The sequence below is a fragment of the Neofelis nebulosa genome, chromosome 17 (assembly GCF_028018385.1).
Source record: "Neofelis nebulosa isolate mNeoNeb1 chromosome 17, mNeoNeb1.pri, whole genome shotgun sequence".
In the NCBI taxonomy this organism is placed as follows: Eukaryota; Metazoa; Chordata; class Mammalia; order Carnivora; family Felidae; genus Neofelis; species Neofelis nebulosa.
The window spans coordinates 4,489,273-4,509,991 of NC_080798.1; the positions used below are offsets into that span (position 1 = coordinate 4,489,273).

Consider the following 20,719-nt stretch of genomic DNA (forward strand, 5'->3'; position numbering starts at 1 on the left):
AGCAGGGTTTCCGCGCCTTTTCTTCCTTATTTGGTCAGGCGTTTCCTGTCATGGCACCCGCCATCTTGGGCCTGTCTGGTTCGAGCTGGCTTCTCGTGGAGAGCGGCCCGCGTGGGCATCCGCCTCCCCTGCCAGGGGGCCACGCTCCCCTCCCCTCCCCTCCCCTGCAGGGAGCCCGTCGGAACAGACTCAGGGCCTACTGTGGCACCCAGAGGAGGAGAAAGGCAGGGGGTGCTCTCCCAGTAGGAGCTCAGGGAGTTTCTGAAACAGCTCAGGACACAAAGGACCAGGAAGTGGGGCCTCTTCTGCATTTCGGCGTCCTGCCTGCAGGCGAGCGGTTTGCTGCCGCCGCCGAGACGCCCTTCCGGTGCCTCTGAAGGCATTTTCTCCCGGCGCAGCTGCGACTTCTCCGCCAGTGCCTTCGGAGAAAGAGATCTAGAGGACGAGGAGAGGAAAAAAAAAAACGCAAAAAACAAACAAGAAGGAATGGCTGGGTCCCAGGTAAGCCGTGCGGCCCACGTCAGAAGCCGTGTCATCTCTTTGTGCCGAAATTCCGTGCAAGGAGAAGTCGCCAAGGTCGGGGGCGCCTGGGTGGCCCAGTCGGTGGAGCTTTCTGGATTCTGGATTCCGGCTCAGGCCCCGGCCCCGGGGGGGTGGGGGGGGGTCGTGGGTTGGAGCCCCCTCCCCCCGCGTCCGGCCGCGGCTGAGCGTGGAGCCTGCTTGAGACTCTCTCGCTCTCCCCCTCCGCCCCTTCCTCGCGCGCGCGCACGCGTGGACGCGCTCGCTCGCTCTCAATTAAAAAAAAAAATTTTTTTTTTTTTTTTTTTTTTTTTTGCAAATGTTGATTACGCTAGTTCTCCCGTTCCTGCCTTGTGAGCGTTTTCACCTATTTTTAGGAAGCTTTTTAAAAAGGATACTGACATTTTTGCGCTTTAGAAAACCCTCCTCGGTTCCAGCGCCCTCTTTCCCTTCCCTCCAGCCCGGCTTCCAGCAGGACGTGAACAATTGTCACTCGGAACTCCTGTCTTGCGTGTATCGAAAATGTTCCCTCTGACCGATCCACAGGGAATCCCAAAGTTTTCAGTTGCGGAGGGGGCCGAGTCCTGGGAGATCGGACAAGGGGAACATTTCACCGTTAGGTCCCATCTGGATGCTTTAACGGCTCTGGGTAGACCAGGATTAAGAAAATGCGGTTAAATAAGCAGAATGGATAAGTGTCCCGGAATAACTCGGAAAGTTCTGGAAAAGAGACAGTCTTCCCTGTTTAGAATGTGAAAGAAAGAAAGATGCTCTATTTAAAATACACGATTACGTTACAGGCCGTGGGAGCTCCGTGTGGCTTGTAATTTGTATAAATCCCACTGTTTTCTAGTAATTAGATTCATATTCTGATTTACTTTTTGGGGGAACGAGAACACAGCGGTGATCATGTGTCCTTCCGTGTGCCTTAGGCACTGGTACCGGTTTGCTTCATTACGGCTGATGTTAATTAACTTCTTTTCCTTGGCTCATTGCTCTCTGACCGCGTCCTCCTCTACAGCATCGATATTTTCCATTTTATCGTTCGTAAGGAGGTTCGGTGGAGTTCCTGAAAGGTGCAGAAGCCTTTACGTTTAAACTGCAAACTCTTTTCTTCTTGTAGTTTCTGTTGGAAAATGAAGGCTCTCACTTTTGTGTACTCTGGAGACACTGACTTCTGGCACCCTGTTTCTAAATAATTCAGGCCATTGTCCTGCAAGTTTCCGTTTTATTAATTTTACTCTGCACTCATGTCTCAGACACGCTCTCCTTGTATTTTCAGAAAAATAAAAGGATCACATAAATTGACATAAACTTCTAAAACCTAACATAGCATAAATGATTATTGAAAAAATTTTTAATGAAATTCTAGACTCAAAAGCATTAGCTGTTTTTTTTCCAAATTTTTATTCAAATTCTAGGAAGTTTTTATATATATACACGTGTGTGTGTATATATATATATAGTTATATATATATATAGCTATATATATATATATATATATAGCTATATATATATATATAGTTATATATATGTGATATAGCTGTTTTCTTTATAGCGTTCTGTGTGTTTTCATAGTGTGATTAAAAGACATCATCCACACATGGGTTTATAAGTTTTACGCCATTGGAAATGTTTCTTAAGTTACCAGGACAGTTTTGTACTGTCACTTTTAATGTGTATATAATTACTTTTTACATGTATGGATCCTGTCTTGTTTCCATCACTCTTCTCAGGTTTGACACCTTCATGAACATTGCTTTGGAGTCCTCTCTGTATTGACCTGTGTGTCATTTTAGATCAACTCTAGGGCAGATAACCTGGATTAAAGCCTAATCCCTTCCATGTACTGGATGGTTGACAAAATATTCTCATAAAAAAGGAAGAATAATATGTTCTGTTAGATTATTAATACTTATTTGTGCATTAATTTATGAAAAAATCGTTAGAATGTCATCTAGTAACTGATATTGTTGGGCCATTTTTGCTATTCTAGTGGAACCTGCAATTGTGTTTAAATGCCTTCAGTTCCCAGTCCTCCAATACTTCTTGGAGTTCTACCTCTTTGTTATTAAAAAATGTATCCCTTAGCCCACAGGCTACTGCCTTGAAAGAAATGGAGATCCCACCCCAGAACTCAACAGAATCTGCATTCAGGAAGATGTCCGTGCATTATTGTGAAATTCACATTCACATTAGAATTTGCTAAGTACATCTGTAACCCACTAAAACTTTCCATCTAAGACAGAGACACAACGTATACTCTATGATAGAAATACGGTACTCAAAAAGGTGTATGTCTGTGTTGATGCCTTCATTTCAGAATTTATCTTGGGTAAACACAGTATATATAGTGGTTTTGTGGATCAGACGCCATCCTCTTAACTCAGAGTTCGAGAATACATCAGAGCATATTACTGGCTTAATTATCGTATGGATAAAGCAGGGAACACACGTAAGCCAGAACTAGTTGTCCTTAATATAATCAAAGTAACATGAGTTCACACCAGGTAAGAGTCACAGAGTGACTTTTAACAAAGTTAAAGGCGGACTTTACCTTTACACCAGGTAAAGTTGTGACACAAAGGGAACTTTACTTGCAGCACATAAGGAGATCCCTGGGAATAACTTCTGAAGCCTTGATTTCCCAAGCAAGGCTGAGTGGGTTCCTTTTATTTAGAGTTAGGATGGATGTTCAGAAAGGGGAGCCTTGTCATATTAGGTAGAGGCGGACATAAGGCCATGCACATTCCATACGGAAACAGGTCTGTACTTTGTATGTTACATCAATGGGGCTTGTGCTCCTTGGGTGGAGATTTAGTATTACAATGAGGTAAAGATAATTGTCAGTCACCCTAAAGTCCGTCTGCAGGTGTGATTTGGAGGTTAAGCTCACGCTGGTGTCGGTGGCCGGGGCACTGGAGCTCTTTGTCAAGGCACTCATTGCTTGAGGTTCGGAAGTTTCCATTTCCATGATGCGAGGCTATGCCCATCAGGTCTCTTGCCCAAATTGAAAGTTAAGCAGGAAAGAAGAGCTGAATGAAAATGTGGGATAAGGTTTCGTTGGGGACGTGCAGGTGGGCAGTAGGGTCTAGCTGGTGACAAATCCCTCCTCTAGTTTCATTCTGCCCCTCGTTCTCGAGGGGCACCAGCAGAAGGTCCATCCTGGAGCTACTTCCTGCTGGGCATGGGCATGTCATAAGGATTGGCTGAGGAGCAGAATTTCCCCTCAGCTAGATTTTTTTTTTTTTTTTTAAATTTTTTTTAACCTTTATTTATTTTTGAGACAGAGACAGAGCATGAATGGGGGAAGGCCAGAGAGAGAGGGTGACACAGAATCTGAAACAGGCTCCAGGCTCCGAGCTGTCAGCACAGAGCTGACGCAGGGCGTGAACCCACAGACCGCGAGATCATGACCCGAGCCCAAGTTGGACGCGCAACCGACTGAGCCACCCAGGCGCCCTCCCTCAGCTAGTTTTAGATCTGCTTGTGGGTCCCCAAGCTCATGTAACCTCGTGTTACTACCGTTTGTAATTTTATGGTCTCTGAGCTTGGACACAAATTGTACCAAATTCGATGCAAGTATGCAAGGTCCAAACAGCAAGATGTGCAGTATTTTTTGTTAGTTTCCTTTTGCTATGTGATCTTACTGCTGTTTACTAGGGAAGTTATCCCCCAGGGATGGTCCACTGTGTTGATAGCTTTTGGCATCTCTAGGATAATAGTGACAAGAACTCACATTAAGAGAGTGTTCATCGTGACATCAGACCAGAGGAAGAGGGGGCTAGAACGTTATTGTGCTATGTATTAACAATAAGCTGTGGTATTTATTACCCCTCATGGAGAGAGTGATTTAATCTGTTAAACGGGCCTGGCAGCAACCAGTAAGGCTGAAGAAATCAACAGAACTAATATCATACAGATAGTGATTATGTTTTTCTTTTCTTTCTCTCTCTCTCTTTTTTTTAATGTTTATTTATTTTTGAGAAAGACAGAGTGCAAGTGGGAGGGTCAGAGAGAGAGGGAGACACAGAATCTGAAGCAGGGTCCAGGCTCTGAGCTGTCAGCACAGAGCCCGACGCGGGGCTCGAACTCACGGGCCACGAGATCATGACCTGAGCTGAAGTCGGTCGCCCAACTGACTGAGGCACCCAGGTGCGCCTCTCTCTCTGTCTTTTAATGTTTATTTTTGTGAAACAGAGTGTGAGCAGGGGAGGGGCAGAGAGAGGGGGAGACAGAATCTGAAGCAGGCTCCAGGCTCTGAGCTGTCAGCACAGAGCCTCACGTGGGGCTCGAACCCACAAACCGCAAGATCATGACTTGAGCCGAAGTTGGACGCTTAACCGACTGAGCCACCCAGGCACCCCTTTTGTTGTTGTTTTTAAACAAAATTTTAAGTGTATTTCTTTATTTTGAGAGAGACAGAGCACAAGTTGGGGAGGAACAGAGAGAGAGGGAGAGAATCCCAAGCAGGCTTCGCACTGTAAGCACAGATCCCGATGCAGGGCTTGAACCCATGAACTGCGAGACCATAACATGAGCTGAAACCAAGAGTCAGATGCTCAACAGACTGAGCCACCCAGGCACCCTGAGATTATTATGTTTTAAATTTGAGGACCTGTATCCATTGAAGTTCTCCTTATTTTGAGAGTGTCTCCAGAACAGAAGTTTCAAGTCAGTGAGTTGCTCACAGGAATATTGTCATCTGGTTCTCTGGCTCCCTGGGCCTCTGTGTAGATACTTTTGTTTACTCTAATCTGGTGGATTCGAGAAGGTAGGATGCCTTCTAATTTGAAGGAAGAGCATGTGGTTAGTAGTACTGGGTGGGGTGCTGGCCAAGAGTATAGTCAGGGTAAATATGGGGTGACCCACTTTTCCAAGTTTTTTTTTAAAGTTTATTTATTTATTTTTTTTCAACGTTTTTTTTTTTAAATTTATTTTTGGGACAGAGAGAGACAGAGCATGAACGGGGGAGGGGCAGAGAGAGAGAGAGGGAGACACAGAATCGGAAACAGGCTCCAGGCTCTGAGCCATCAGCACAGAGCCTGACGCGGGGCTCGAACTCATGGACCGCAAGATCGTGACCTGGCTGAAGTCGGACGCTTAACCGACTGCGCCACCCAGGCACCCCTAAAGTTTATTTTTGAGACAGGGAGAGGGAGAGGGTGAACAGGGAAGGGACAGAGAGAGGAGGAGGGAGAGAATCCCATGCAGAGCTTGGAGCTCGAACTCACAAAGTATGAGATCATGATCCAAGCCAAAATCAAGAGCCTGACACTTAACTGACTGAGCCACCCAGGCATCCCTGTTTTTCCATATTTTGAGGTACATCAGTCTCCAGTTTCATTTGAGTGAAGCTTAGTTTCAGTGGGTAGTGGGAGGAAACCTCTCCATCACCTGCTGAGGATTAATTATTTGCTAAATGGCCTGACTTCTGGCTCTGGAGGGGGGGAGGCAGGTGGAGCATTTTGGAAAGTTCTCCCATACGTCATTTCAAATGGGCTGAGCTTTTAGTTTCTTTACTTTATTATTTTTAAGTTTAAAAATTTTTTTAAATGCTTATTATTTAAAAAAAAATTTTTTTTAACGTTTATTTATTTTTGAGACAGAGAGAGACAGAGCATGAATGGGGGAGGGTCAGAGAGAGGGAGACACAGAATCCGAAACAGGCTCCAGGCTCCGAGCTGTCAGCACAGAGCCCGACGCGGGGCTCGAACTTACGGACCGTGAGATCATGACCTGAGCCGAAGTCGGCCGCTCAACCGACTGAGCCACCCAGGCGCCCCTAAATGCTTATTTTCGAGAGAGACAGAGAGAGAGGATGAGCTGGGGCGGGGGGCGGGGGGGGAGACAGGATCTGAAAAGGGCTGTGCACTGACCCCAGAGAAAATGGGCGGAGCTTTCAGTTTGCCTGTTGGGGCTGCTCTGATTCTGGTGAGAGCTATTGGAACTAACTTTAACCTGTTTTCCTGTGTTTCCTAATATGACTTTGCCAGAGTCTTTTTAGGGTTCTGTTAGCCCATTCTGTCTTCCCAGAAGACTGAGAGGTCTCCAGGCAGAGTGTAACCTCCACTTGATATTTAAGGGCTTGGCTACCTTAGAAGTGATTTTTGATATAAATCAAAAAGGTCGTTCTGGATTGACCTTGGCAACCCAAATCAGGGAATTTTCCCCCTTATTAACGCCCTTTCTGGGGCTCCTGGGTGGCTCAGTTGGTTAAGCGTCGGACTCTTGATTTTGGCTCAGGTCATGATATCGTGGTTCGTGAGTTCAAACCCCACGTCTGGCTCTGTGCTGACAGCTCAGAGCCTGGAGCCCGCTTTGGATTCTGTCTCCCTCTCTCTCTGCCCCTCCCCTGCTCGTGCTCTGTCTCTCTCTCTCTCTCTGTCTCTCCCTCTCAAAAATAAACAAACATTAAAAAAACTTAAATTATTAAGGTCCTTTCTGCCTCACAGAGAAAGGCCTCAATCCATCCAGTGAATGTATCCACAAACACCCAAAGGTATCTGAACCCTCTGGGAGCAATTTGCCTTACACTAAGGTCCCTTCACCAACCCTCCCCAGACATTGCCCTTGGATTTGAGTTTCTCTAACTAAAGGGTGTACCTACCAAAGGTCTGGTTTATCATTGTTTGCCTACAGTAGGCACATTGATTTGTTATTGCTCGGTGACTTCCTTCATCGTTGGGGTGCTCATAATCTTTAGTAACCATAGGTATAAGGCTTCCTTACCGTGGTGGGTTGAGGCAGGTACACTCTTCAGGGAGTGAGTCTACAGCAGTCTTAGGTACCCGGATTCTCCAGTGGTTATTCATCATCCATCCTCTGGCTGGTGGGGACCATCGATAACCCAGCTTTACAGCCTCCTTTATCTCATTGTGGAAGCAGGACGGAGTGAGCTTACATAGTGGTAGAGAGGGAGTTACTGGAAAATGCAGAATCTCCCCAGACTTGGGTGTCCTTTTGGTGCTGCATCTGCAAAATTATTTTCCTCTGTTCCCTCTGAATTTCCTTTTTGAGGACTCGACGATGAACCACCGCCACTCGTTTAGGTGTGTGTATGGCTTCTGGCGGTCTGAGAATTTCCTTGCCATATTTAATTTCTCCATGCTTGGTAGTTAGCAGTCTTCCCTCAACAAAAATGTAATCCTATTTGTCATTACCTTTCTTATCAAAAACGCATATTACTTTCCTTCCATATAGACTTGCTTTCCTTACCATTTTTAGCAGTCTCAATTACACATATCAGAATTACAAGTTGTTTTTTTTTTTAACGTTTATTTATTTTTGAGACAGAGAGAGAACATGAACGGGGGAGGGTCAGAGAGAGAGGGAGACACAGAATCTGAAGCAGGCTCCAGGACCTGAGCTGTTAGCACAGAGCGGGGCTCGAACTCACAGACTGAGATCATGACCTGAGCCAAAGTCGGACGCCTAACTGACTGAGCCACCCAGGTGCCCCCAGAATTTTAACGTTTAGGGGCACCTGGATGGCTCAGTCGGTTGAGCGTCCGACTTTGGCTCAGGTCATGATCTCACGGTTTGTGAGTTCGAGCCCCACATTGAGCTCTGTACTACCCTCTCTCTGCCCCTCCTCCACTCACACTCAGTTTCTCTCAAAAATAAAGTAAAAACATTAAAAAAAAAAGAATTTTAACATTTAGAAACCTGAATTTCTAGTAAAAAATAAGTACTACCCAATTGTGAACTGTTGCACCAGAATTCTTTAGATTGGCAAATTTATGAACATATGTCATAATTTCTAGAATAGTTTTTTGATAGAACTATATATATATATATATATATATATATATATATATATATGTAAATGTTTATTAATTTCTAAGAGAGAGAGAGAAAGAGAGAGAGGCAGAGCATGAACAAGCGAGGGGGCCAGAGAGAGAGGGAGACCCAGAATCTGAAGCAGGCTCCAGGCTCCAAGCTGTCAGCACAGAGCCTGATGCAGGGCTCGAACCCATGATCCGTGAGATCATGACCTGAGCCGAAGTCGGATGTTTAACTGATTGAGCCACCCAGGCGCCCCAAGAACCTTTTAATAAAGCATAAAATGTGTACTTCCAGACCCAAATTTATGTCTAGTTTCTCTCTAATAAAACAAGAACAGATAAACCTAATGTTTAATAATCAGTGTTTCAGTATTCTGTCTTCTTAGGAAAAGACTTAGATATCCAGTGAGTTCAAACCAGTTTATCATTTACTTGAGCAAAACTTCAGAGTGTTAGATTATCAAAGATTTTGTAAGCTATTTAAACATTCACCTATCAGTCTTTTTACTTATTGAACTTATTTACTCTTTAACAATTACCCATGAAAACCATGGGACAGACCGAATTTTAAGTTCTGTTTGGTGACAAATTGTAACAGATACAACGTGAACATGACTAGTAAATTCAGGTAGAACAAAGGTTAATTATCTCTTATTTTCGATGTTGATAATTCCAAAAGATCTGCCTATTTTAATGAAACCAACAAGCTTAAACTTTAGTTTACAAAAAATGATCCCAGATATGTGAATGTGAAAAACGTTTGGCATATATATATCATATATATGACATTCTAATACACACACACACACACACACACACACACACACACATATATAAATAAGCGTTTGTCTCTTGAACCAGTTAAATAGAGCTCTTACTTGTTCCAAGTGCCCGCTTCCAGTGACCCAGGGAGTTGCTGTCTCCTTTGTCTGGGGATAGAAGGAAAGGAGGAAGTGCTCGGGGTGGAGATTTAAGCTGGGAACAAGCAGCCGACCAAACAACTAGGTGGGATGGAGATTTCAGTCTCAGACCTTAGCCCCGTCTCTGCTGGGTCACTCCCATTTTGCAAGGTTGGACTATCCCAAGCCTGTGAATGCCTGGGTCCTGTGATCTTCCGGGGATGTCTAGACTCAACTTGAATGAGTATTCAATTTTCCCCGAGTATTCTGAGCGTTATGCCGTCTTGCCCAGACTTTATGGGACAGCTCTCCCCATTTACCTCTTAAAGCTGTGCCACAGACCTGGTATGGCTTATCCGAACAGAAATCCTTCTGAGTAATAGTACTCAGAATGGCCACTGGATTTCAGGGGCCGTCAGAACACCAGGCTGGCAGTCATAGGTGTGAAGAGTGAGCGCCCCCTCTGTCCCCCAAGGAATCTGCCTCCTGCCACAGTAACTTGAACAGGTTTAGCCAGAGTGACCTTGTGCTGACCGCTGCTTCATCTGTTGGGAACCAGGGAAACAGAGACCAGAACCTGAGAAACACACATGTGGATTGCCAGATTCGTAAGTGAACTAAAGTGAACTTGCTCCTTGGTGAGTCACAGACAGAAACGACACCAAGCAGAGTTGCCAACACAAGGGAAAGTTTATTTGTAGCAAATAAGGAGGTCACAGGGAATAACTTCTAAAGCCAAGACTCCGGAGCAAGAGTGAATGAGTTCCTTTTATTTAGGCTTAGGGTGAATATTTATTTTTCCCTTTTTTTAAAATTCAGATTTTACTTTATTATTACTATTTTTTAAATTTTTATTTATTTTTGAAAGAGGGACAGAGCATGAGTGGGGGAGGGGCAGAGAGAGAGGGAGACACAGAATCTGAAGCAGACTCCAGGCTCTGATCTGTCAGCACAGAGCCTGACGCGGGACTCAAACTGATAAACCGTGAGATCATGACCTGAGCTGAAGTTGGACGCTCAACTGACTGAGCCACCCAGGCGCCCCTATTTTATTATTATTTAAAACAAATTATTTATTCTTGGGGGGGGCGGGCAGAGAGAGAGAATCTCAAGCAGGCTTCGCACTGTCAGTGCAAAGCCTGATGCAGGGCTTGAACTCACCAACCGTGAGATTTATGACCTGAGCTGAAGTCAAGAGTCGGATGGTTGGGGCGCCTGGATGGCGCAGTCGGTTAAGCGTCCGACTTCAGCCAGGTCACGATCTCGCGGTCCGTGAGTTCGAGCCCCGCGTCAGGCTCTGGGCTGATGGCTCGGAGCCTGGAGCCTGTTTCCGATTCTGTGTCTCCCTCTCTGTCTGCCCCTCCCCCGTTCATGCTCTGTCTCTCTCTGTCCCAAAAATAAATAAAAAACGTTGGGAAAAAAAAAAAAAAGAGTCGGATGGTTAAGTGACTGAGTCATCCAGGCGCCCCTAAAATTTAAATTTTAGTTAACGTACAGTGCAATATTGGTTCCAGGAGTAGGATTCAGTGATTCATCACTTCCATACAACACCCAGTACTCATCCCACCAAAGTGCCCTCCTCGGTACCCATCACCCATCTAGCCCACCCCCCACCCACCTCCCTCTGTCAACCCTCAGTTTGTTCTCTATTATTAAGAGTCTCTTGTGGCTTATTGTCCTCTCTTCTCTCCTCTCCCCTTCCCATATGTTCATCTGTTTTCTTTCTTAAATCATATGATATTTGGCTTTGTCTGATTTATTTTTCTTAGCGTAATACATTGTAGCTCCATTCATGTCGTTACACATGGCAAGATGTCGTTCTTTTTGATGGCTAAGTAATATTCCTCTCTCTGTGTGTGTGTGTGTGTGTGTGTGTGTGTGTACACCCATGCACATGCACACACACACACACACACGTCATATTTTCTTTATCCATTCATCACTTGATGGACATTTGGGCTTTTTCCATACTTTGGCTACTGCTGATAGTGCTGCTATAAACATTGGGGTTTGTGTGCCCTTTTGTATCTGTATTTTTGTATCCTTTTGATAAGTACCTAGTGCAATTGCGGGATGGTAGTATAGTTCTATTTTTAGATTTTCTAGAATTCTACAGTGTCCTCTCTTCTCTACTGAGCACAGTAGTGGATGGAAAGTTAGAATCTCCAGCAATACTCATATTCCTTTTTCTAATAAACAGATCTTGTGTCAAAGCCAGACCTGGTCATCTTTTTGGAGCAAGAGAAGGAGCTCAGGGATGTGAAGAGAGAGGAGAAGGTAGCCACACACTCAGGTAGGTGGGCATGAATGAAGCAGATGCCAGAGGAGAGGTTCAAATGTCAAGGAGCAAGGTAGACCTTACATTGTGGTTTAGGCAGCTCTCCTTGAATAGAAATAAGTTTGAGAAGGGTAGGTGTATTTCTCTTGCTGTCACAGAGGGACGCTTCCTGTCCAACACTCATCGGGCTCTTACAACCTCTGAGGAGTCTCCTTTAGCTCTAGTGATGGTCCATCACATCCACAGCATGGACAAAAGCCTCCTCGTGGATGGTGAGGGCCTCCATGATCTTAAGTGCTTTTCCATTGCTTTTGGAGGCCTGTGGAAATCTGTGCATATTTCTGAGGGTCTCTATGTTAAGTCATTTGTAAGTTCTGTTTTGCCTCCCGTCAGAAGTGTATGAGGAAGCGGGGGCGTATGGGGATTTGGTGCAGAAATCCCAGAAACAGTGGAGACAGATTTCACCTGTTTTCTGCTTTTTGATTTCCAGTCTGAGGGAGGCTTCAAACATAACTGTACAAAACTGAGACTGAGGAATTTCTCCAGATAACGAAGCACCTCCCTAAAATGAGAAAATCTAATGCTTTATTTCACTTCACAGTTTCCTTATTCTTTCTGGACTGACAGTAGAAATTGCAACTCAGTGTGTTCCAATTTCTCAATTGTTAAATAATTCAGTGTTTCTATTCGTATCCTAGAGTTCCTACATAGGGTAATGCCATACAGGAGCTGGAACATTTAGAACTTAGAGCACATAAAGTGTGCCTGGGTGTCTCAGTCCGTGAAGTGTCTGACCCTTGATCTTGGCTCAAGTTGTGATCTTAAGGTTCCTGGGATCGAGCCCTGGGTTGGGCCCTGTGCTGACGGTGTGGAGCCTGCTTGGGATTCTGTCTCTCCCTTTCTGCCTCTCTCTCTCTCTCTCTCTCTCTCAAAAATAAATAAATAAACTTAAAAAAAAGAAATGAGTTGCATAATTAGTAAAAGTCTCATATTAAAAAAAAATGTTTTGTTCACACATGTAATTTATTTCAAGAAAAATTAATCCTCAGGTTTTTCTTCTTTCCTGATAGTGTGTCTGAATTTAATCCCCCAAATTTATTTACTTATAGTTTTTTTAAGTTAATTTTGAGAGGGTGTGCACGCACAAGTCGGGGAGGGGCAGAGAGAGAGGGAGAGAGACAATCCCAAGCACTGTCTACACTGTTAGCACAGAGCTTGACGCGGGGCTCAAACTCCCAAACCGTGAGATCATGACCTGAGCCAAAATCAAGAGCCAGACGCTTCACCGACTGAGCCACCTAGGAGCCCCTCATCTCAGTATATTTTAAGACAGTGTGGGTTCAACTCAGCTATTCATCAGCTGTATGTCCTTTGCCAATAAAATTATGTATTTGTATAAATATCACCCATTTATACTTTGCCTGTGACTCATCTTGTTTCTTTCTTTCCATGGTTGGTGGTCAGTGAATGTTTTATGTCTAAATGGGTTGTCATAGTAATGGAATTCATTTCATCAAATACGGTTTCAGGACTAGAACCCAGTGTGATTCTTTACTTACATATGACACCCAGTGCTCATCCCAACAAGTGTCCTCCTTAATGCCCAACACCGGTTTAACCTGTCCCCCACCCACCTCCCCTCCAGCAACCCTCAGTTTGTTCTCTAAATTTAAGAGTCTCTTGTGGTTTGTCTCCCTCTCTGTTTTTATCTTATTTGTCCTTCCCTTATGTTCATCCGTTTTGGTTTTTAAATTCCACATATGAGTGAAATCGTATGATATTTATCTTTCCCTGACTGACTTATTTTGTTTAGCACAATACACTCTACTTCTGTCCACTAAGTGTCGACTCTTGAGCTCAGTTCAGGTCTTGATCTCAGGGTCCTGAGTTCAAGCCCCGCCTTGGGTGTCATGCTGGGCCTGAATTTCCTTTAAAAAAAAAAAAAAGAAATTCTGTAGCGGAAATGAAAACAACTTGTGCGACCTTATTACAACACTACAGGTTTCCATCATTGTGCAGATATTTGTATTTAGCAGAGACCTTTATATTCTCATGTGATTTTAGTTCCTGTATAGAATGCTTTTATTTCAGCTAGAAGGACTCCCTTTAATGTTTCTTGTAGGGCAGAGGTGTTTACTTGGGAAAGCTTCCATTGGTTCCAGGCTCTGAGCTGTCAGTACAGAGCTGGATGCGGGGCTTGAACTCATGAACCATGAGATCATGACCTTAGCTGAAGTCGGACGCCCAAGTCGGACGACTGAGCCGCCCAGGCGCCCCATTGCTTCATTTTTGAAAAACAGTTTTGCCAGATACAGTATTCTTGGTTGGTATTTTTTGATCTTTCTGCCCTTGAATACGTTATCCCATGCATTTCTTTTTTTTTTTTTATTTATTTTTGGGACAGAGAGAGACAGAGCATGAACGGGGGAGGGGCAGAGAGAGAGGGAGACACAGAATCGGAAGCAGGCTCCAGGCTCCGAGCCATCAGCCCAGAGCCTGACGCGGGGCTCGAACTCACGGACCGCGAGATCGTGACCTGGCTGAAGTCGGACGCTTAACCGACTGAGCCACCCAGGCGCCCCTTCCCATGCATTTCTTTTTATAAGGTCTGCTGAGAAAGCTGCTACTAATCTGATAGGAGCTCTCTTGTACTAGATGAGCTGTTTTTGTCAAGCTGTTTCAGAATTCTCTTCTTTTTGCTAGGTTAATAATAATGTGTCACTGTGCTCCTGTCCTGACATTATCCTACTTAGAATTCACTGGGCTCCTTGAATTTGTCTCTTTCTTCCCAGGAAGGTGGGAAGTACAAGGCGTTCTTCAGTAGAGCTCTCTGCTCCCTTTCCCTGCCCTCTCCTGGGGTCCCTTCAGTGTGCATATCAGTCCACTTGTGGGTGTCCCATGAGTCCCTTAGACCCTTCTTCCACGTTTTTCTTTGCTCCTCTTCATAGATAATTTATTAAAAAAATATTTTTTTCTTCATAGATCATTTAAAACAAGATGTTTCGAAGATGTCTGCTTCTGCTTGGTCAAGTCTGTGTTGATTCTTTAGTGTGTTTTTTTAAATGTTTATTTTTGAGAGAGAAAGTGAGAGAACAAGCAGGGGAGGGGAAGAGAGAGAGGGGAACAGAGGATCTGAAGCGGGCTCCATGCTGTCAGAGGAGAGCTCAATGTGGAGCTCGAACTTGTGAACTATGAGATCATGACCTGAGCCAACCCCGGATGCTTAACCGTCTGAGCCACCCAGGCGCCCCGCGTTTATTTATTTTTGAGAGAGAGAGAGAGACAGACAGACAGACGGAGTGTGAGTGGGGGAGGGGCAGAGAGAGAGGGAGACACAGAATCCGAAGCAGGCTCCAGGCTCTGAGCTGTCAGCACAGAGCCTAACACGGGGCTCCAACTCATGAACTGTGGGATCATGACCTGAGCTGAAGTCGGATGCTTAACCAATTGAGCCACCCAGCTGCCCCTGAACTTAATATGTTTTAATGAATATAACACTGAATGGGTTTTGATGTGTTAACACTGATGTGTAATAAATGATGGGTTATCCCTATGTTGACCTTAGCCCGCCCCACCTTCATCAAGGCTGCAGGTAACCAGACAGTAACACAAAGTACACTTGAGCCTTGAACGACGTGGGTTTAAACTGTGGGTACCCTTACAGTCGGATTTTTTTTTTTACAGTACGGTACTGTAAATGTATTTTCTCTTCCTTCTGGTTTTCTTTTCATTTTCCTGAGCTTCCTTTATAGTAAGAATACCATATATAACATACATGCTATCTTTGATTGTGTATGTTTTCAGCAAGGTTTCTGGTCAAAAGCAGGCCATTAGAAGTTAAGTGTTGGGGAGTCAAAGTTATACATGGTCAGGTGCATAGGGGCTGCGGACCTCATGGTTCAAGGGTCACCTGTACTTGTTAATGCAGTGGGGTGGCATCACCAGTAATCCCTTTTCCCAAGGGCCTTAAACCTCAAATTACTTGAGATTATTTTCCCCAACTTTAGTATTGTACCTTTTCTTCCTTTTTGTAAGTACTGGGACATTGTGATGGTTAGGATATAGGCGGTATAGATTTTTTTTTTAATGTTTTTATTTAGTTTTTGAGAGAGAGAGAAAGAGAGCAGGGGAGGAGCAGAGAGAGAGGGAGACACAGAATCCAAAGCAGGCTCTGGCTCTGAGCTGTAAGCTCAGAGCTCAACGTGGGGCTTGAACACATGATCTGTGAGATCATGACCTGAGCCGAAGTCAGATGCTTAACTGACTGAACCACTCAGATGCCCCTGGAATGAGTATGTTTTAAAAAAAAAAATAAAATGCAAATCGTAGGTAAACAGCTCAATGGAATTTTGCAATCTGAGTAAATCTCTAAAAACCACTGAGATCAAGAAAGAGAATATTGTTTGTCCTGTAAAATTTTTCTTTAGCTCCTCAGTATAATTTCCCCCAAAGCTAGGCTCTCGTTTTACATGTAAGGTGATAGATTGCTGTCCTCATTTTTGTACTTTATATAAATGTAATCAGGCAACAGGCACTCTTTTCTGTTTGTTTTTTTTTTTTCTTTCCATATGTTGTTTGTGAATTTATCTGTCCTGCACGTTATTGTGTACCATTCATTAGAATGGATGGGTCCAATTCCATTGTGTGAATATCAAACAATTAATTGCATCATTTTACTCTTTTTTTAATTAAAAAAATTTTTTTGATGTTTATTTATTTTTGAGAGACAGCAAGTGAGTGAGAGGCAGAGAGAGAGGGGAGACACAGAATCTGAAGCAGGCTGTAGGCTCTGAGCTCTCAGCACAGAGCCCGAAGCAGGGCTTGAACTCACGAACAGTGAGATCATGACCTGAGCTGAAGTCAGACGCTTAACTGACTGAACCACCCAGGCGCCCTGCATCATTTTACTCTAAATGGACATGTGGATGGATTTTGGTGTAGGACTGTCATGAATAGTACCGGTCTATAAAACCTAGAACTTGTCTTTTAGTGGAACATGCATTATAGGTTGGGAGGGAGTTAGTGGCAATTGCACAGTCTCCCCTTTTAACACAATTTTCCTTTAGAAAAACATCAGAGATCAACATGGTTTCCTTCTAGCTGGAGTTTAAGCTCTGCTCTGGACCTTAGGTAGAAGTTTACTTCATACCTCATGAACCAGTCTTCATCTTCAGAATAGGTTAGTTCATTTGAACAGTTGTCTCATTTCAGGGGGTGGTTCTGCAACAGACTCTTAAAGTTAAGCCTATATTGTGCAAGCAACCAGGTAATTACTTATTAAGAGTCATTTCTATGGGAACCAAAGAAAAACACAGCTTAATGCTTTGAGCAAATTATTATTATTATTCTTTTTTTTTAATTTTTTTTTTAACGTTTATTTCTGAGACAGAGAGAGAGACAGAGCATGAGCAGGGGAGGGGCAGAGAGAGAGGGAGACACAGAATCTGAAATAGGCTCTAGGCTCTGAGCTGTCTGCACAGAGCCCGACGCGGGGCTCGAACTCATGGACTGCAAGATCATGACCTGAGCTGAAGTCAGACGCTTAACCAACTGAGCCACCCGGGTGCCCCAATGCTTGGAGCAAATTATAAACCCAGTATCTGAGTCCTGAGTGCTGTCAGTGAGAGGATTTTTACATGTCGGGCTTGAAGCATCCTCCAATGGGGTAGGCTTGAAGCATCCTCCAATGGGGTAGGAGCGGACGGTGGGAATCTGATCGATTTTTCTGGCTTGTTCTTCACATGTCTCTGGTGGTTCTTCTGAGTGGCCCACACAGCAGTAGGCAAGAAGATTGTGTGAACCCGGGCTGTTGTGGGAATTTCCCTGAGGTCTACCTCAGTTTCTAGCTTCAGTTTGCAGGGCTTCAGGAAAAAGGGCAATTTTAGTTCTCAGTGATTGCAAGCCAAGAGAATGAGAGAAAATTAGAAACCTTAGTTTGGACAGTCATAGCCAGATTTTTGAGGAAGCAAGTAGAATTCAGGATCCAGCCCAATTTATAGCCAAACAAAAACATTAAGAGACAGTTAATCAGAGCTAGAATCTGACACCCCCAAATATGTGTTACTAAAACAATTTTTTTCTCCAAAATCACCCTCATTTCCATCAAAGATCTTCAAATGCAGACTAATAATGCATTTATTAAAGAATTCCAAGTTTAACAAATTTGGCCTAATTTACATAACACAGAAAGAATAGTGCTTGGCCATATAGTTTTGTTTTTTGTTGTTGTTTGTTTTGTTTTGTTTTATGTCTGCTTTGCTGGAACTTCCCTCCCTCCCCCCCAAGATTTTATTTTTAAGTAATCTCTACACCCACCGTGGGGCTTGAATTTACAACCCTGAGATCAAGAGTCAAATGCTCCACCAACTGAGCCAGCCAAGTGCCCTTGCTGAAACTTTCTATAAGAAATTTCAGACTGAAATTTCATAGTATCTCGAGACCAGAAGACAGGCCAAATATTTGCCATTACATTTGCTTGCAATACCTGTGATTTAGGTGAATTCCTCTTTTCTTGATGTCTCCCAAGTATCCTGAGGTTCCTGCACCTGTCAGGATGCGGCATTCTTTTTTTTTTTTTTTTTAACGTTTGTTAATTTTTGAGAGAAGGAGAGCATGATTGGGGGAGGGGCAGAGCAAGGGAGACAGAGAATCCCAAGCAGGCTCTGCGCTGTTAGCACAGAGCCTAATGAGGGGCTTGAACTCACGAACTGTGAGATCAGGACCTGAGCTGAAATTAAGAGTTGGATCTTAACCTATGGAGCCACCCAGGCGCCCCAAATGTTATTACATTTTAACAAGTTGCTAAATTCCCTAAGGCTATCTTTGTAATCCATGACCTTTCTTTCCCTCTTCTTTTCTGCTTTGTTATTTTCCATAATTTTATCTTCTGCTTCTCTGCCTCATCCATCCTCGTTTTTATGGCCTTCATTTGGGTTTGCATATTGGTTATAGCGTCTTTATTTCAGCCTGACTAGATTTTAGTTCTTTTATCTCTGTAGAAAGAGATTCTTCAGTATCTCCAGCTAGTATCCATATAAGTTGTTTTAAATTCTAGTTCGTACATCTTCTATTTGTATTGATTAAATGGAGTGAATTACATCCATCTCATCATTTTGTTCAGGAAAGAAAAGAATGAAAAACAAAAAACAAAACCCCAAGAAGTAGATCCTGGGTGTGTTTTGGTCTGCTTATTAAAATAGAGTCTCAGCATGCCTGGGTGGCTCAGTTGGTTAAGCATCCAAATCTTGATTTTGGCTCAGGTCACGATCTCACAGTTCGCGAGTTTGAGTCCCGCATCGGGCTCAATGCTGACTGACAGTGTAGAGCCTGGTTGGGATTCTCTCGTCTGTCTCTCTGCCCCTCCCCTGCTTGCTCTCTCTGTCTCTCTCTCACAATAAATAAATGAACTTAAAAAATTATGTAAAAAATAACATAATACGTTTCTCTGGTATCTTTTAAGTGCTTATTCATAACATGTTCCATGAGAGCATTTTATGATTGATTTAATTAATTTTGTTCACACTATTACAGCCGTGTAATACATGCTAGTGGTTCAAGATAGTTGGTTTTCATGGGTGCACAGTCACAGTGTAAAATTATAGTCCTGTAGAAAGATCTTTTTTTTTTTTTTATTAAAAATTTTTTTTTAACGTTTTATTTATTTTTGAGACAGGGAGAGACAGAGCATGAACAGGGGAGGGTCAGAAAGAGGGAGACACAGAATCCGAAACAGGCTCCAGGCTCTGAGCTGTCAGCACAGAGCTTGACACGGGGCTCGAACTCACGGACTGTGAGATCATGACCTGAGCCGAAGTCCGCCGCTTAACCGACTGAGCCACCCAGGCGCCCCAAGAAAGATCTTTTTTAATAAAACATCCCTTTTTATGTATAACTTCTTGGGTTAAATTTTCTGTTATTCTGGTTATCCAGTTCCATAATAATGTGCTTCCTTTTTCATAGTACTTTCCACAATATTATTTAGTTGCATTTTGCTTTTTACCTATATCTTACGTTTTGGATGACAATTTCAACTCATTACATTTTAAGATATTGTAGGGTTTAACTCAACTATGAATCAGCCATATTTCCTTTGCCAATAAAATTATGTTATGTATTTGCATAATTACCCATAATACTTTGTGACTCCTCTTGTCTGTTTTCTTGGTTAGTGGTCAGTCTATGTTTTATCATGGCTAGATGAGTTATTCTAATCATAGGATGAATTTCATCATCTCTTTTTTGATGAATTATATTCTCTTTGTGAAAGAAACACTTTTATGAGTTGAGGGTTATTTTAGAAAATATTATATCTCTGTATCAAGTTTAGGTATTACATTTTATTCTTAATTGTGGTCCTAGACAGAGCATAAAATCTGCCATGTTAAGCATTAAAAAATTTTTTTTTATTTTTTATTTTTTATTTTTTTAAGTTTATTTTTGAGAGAAAAAGAGAGTGTGTGTGCGTGTGGCAGAGAGAAAGAAAAAGAATCCAAAGCAGGCTCTGTGCTGTCGGCCCCTGTGTACGCAGGGCTCAAACTCACAAACCATGGTATCATGACCTGAGCCGAAAACAAGAGTCTGACGCTCAACCGACTGAGCCCCTCAGGTGCCCCACCACGTTAACCATTTTTAACAGTAGAGTCAAGTGTATTCACATTGTTGTAAAACTGATTTCTGGAATGACTTCATTTTCAACCCCCAAACTCAGTACCTATGTTAAACAGCCGCTTCTCCACATCCCTCTGCCAGAGCCCCTGGCTGTCACTGTTTTTTCACCCCACAGCCCCCCTCTCCCCTCTAATGTAGAGGTTGACTACATTAGATTACTCTTGTAAATGGAATCCTGTAATATCTGAGAGTTTTTTTTAATCAACTTATTTTATTAAAAAGAAATTTTTTTTTTAACGTTTATTTATTTTTGAGACAGAGAGAGACAGAGCATGAACGGGGGAGGGTCACAGAGAGAAGGAGACACAGAATCCGAAACAGGCTCCAGGCTCCGAGCTGTCAGCACAGAGCCCGACGCGGGGCTCGAACTCATGGACTGTGAGATCATGACCTGAGCCGAAGTCGGACGTCCAACCGACCGACCCACGCAGGCGCCCCTCAACTTATTTTAATTAACATAATGCCCTCAGGTTTTACCTATGTTGTGTGCTGTGATAACATCTTATTCTTTGTCAAGGCTGAATCATATTCCAGTTCACATATATGCTACATTCCCTTTATTTAGCCAT

The 20,719-nt window shown here is 43.4% G+C and overlaps 1 protein-coding gene across 1 annotated transcript in view; it reads left to right on the top strand.

Moving 5' to 3' along the window:
• The first annotated feature begins 364 nt into the window (after positions 1-364).
• The window catches only part of LOC131499841 (zinc finger protein 345-like), an 81,030-nt gene continuing 60,675 nt past the window's right edge, over positions 365-20,719 (top strand). Inside the window, exons 1-2 of the mRNA XM_058708274.1 lie at positions 365-501; positions 11,406-11,498. The gene's annotated coding sequence lies outside the window, so the exon portion shown is untranslated. The remainder of the gene's footprint in view (positions 502-11,405; positions 11,499-20,719) is intronic.